This window comes from Salvia miltiorrhiza, chromosome 5 (assembly GCF_028751815.1).
Source record: "Salvia miltiorrhiza cultivar Shanhuang (shh) chromosome 5, IMPLAD_Smil_shh, whole genome shotgun sequence".
NCBI classification, from domain to species: domain Eukaryota; kingdom Viridiplantae; phylum Streptophyta; class Magnoliopsida; order Lamiales; family Lamiaceae; genus Salvia; species Salvia miltiorrhiza.
Genome location: NC_080391.1, coordinates 20,502,360 through 20,503,805, shown reverse-complemented (window position 1 = coordinate 20,503,805; position 1,446 = coordinate 20,502,360).

Here is a 1,446-nt window from a genome sequence, read left to right as displayed (position 1 = left end):
TCGTCTAACTTATTCAATACTGTATAAATACGGAAATAAATTGTGGGTATAAATAAATAAAATAAAATAAAAAATAAAAAATTACCGGCGGCAAAATGCCGCGGCTAATCAACGGCGGTAACCGCCGCCGGTATTGCTCCGGCATTCCAGCGAAAGGCGCCACTGCTGTCCTATCTCACTCTTAGATCCTATCTTCAGTACCAACACACCTGGTTGGATTTCTCACTCTTAGCTTCACCGAGACAAAACTATGCCTTTCCGCAAAGACTAAGATCTCTCGGAGTCAGAACACTGGTCTGAACTTCTTACAACTCAAACTCTCAATTCGGTCGGTTGAAAAGAGGTTCAAAAACTTGCCAACTAGATTACAAATAACAGGTCCTCTGTAATCAGTTATACCTAGGCTTTGGATATACAATATTTGCCTAAGTTCTAAGAGAATGTATGTAATCAGCAGTGACTGATTTTTGGCTTTGTGATTCTCTTCTTCGATTCAAACTTTGGAATGGCTTTGAATGCTGAGTGACGAATTCGGCAGCGTTTCATCTTATGTAGTTGAATCGATGAAGTCACCCCCACCATTAGGTGGGAGGTCAAAGAAATCATCGGAAATCATAGAGTTGATTTTTGTTTTATTTAAGAGACTAAGATGAATTGTTGGGATGAAAGTGTTGGTTTTTCCTGGTGGGGAAGGAATTATCTGGAAACTGCAGTTAGAAACTCTGAGGGTAGATCGGGAGGGATTCTGAGCGCTTGGAATAAGGAAGTTTTCTCTTTGTCAAGTAAGTGGGATTTACCGGGTGCGGTTATCATCAATGGGAGAGAAAATCAAAGTCAAACAAGTTTATGCATTATCAACGTTTACGGACCTTGTGATCCAGCTGCACAGGCAGGTGTTTGGGATAGTTTGAAGCTCATTGTCAATCAGCACAAGGATATTTGTTTGTGCATCCTCGGAGATTTCAACGCAGTGAGAAATCCGGGAGAAAGGGTTGGTTGCGGCGCCAACTATGGGACTACAGAAATGAGGCAGTTCGATTCCTTCATCCGTGAAAGCCAGCTGATTGAGATTCAAACTCAAGACAGAAGTTTCACTTGGTATCAGGCTAACGGTGGATGTAAGAGTAAACTCGATAGAATTCTGGTTAATGATACATGGATCAACACGTGGCCTTCGTCGCATAGTCGATGTTTACAGAGATCAATCTCTGACCACTGCCCTATCATCTTTTTGACAAAATCTATTGACTGGGGACCAAAACCGTTTCGTTTCATTAACGCTTGGTTGTCGCATCCCGAATTATTTCCTCTTGTCCAGAAGGTGTGGAATGAAACGAAAATCACAGGATGGGGTTGTTTCATCTTCAAAGAGAAACTGAAAGCTTTGAAATCAGCTCTGAAGGTTTAGAATAGAGATTCCTTTGGTAATCTGGATTCCTCGATTAA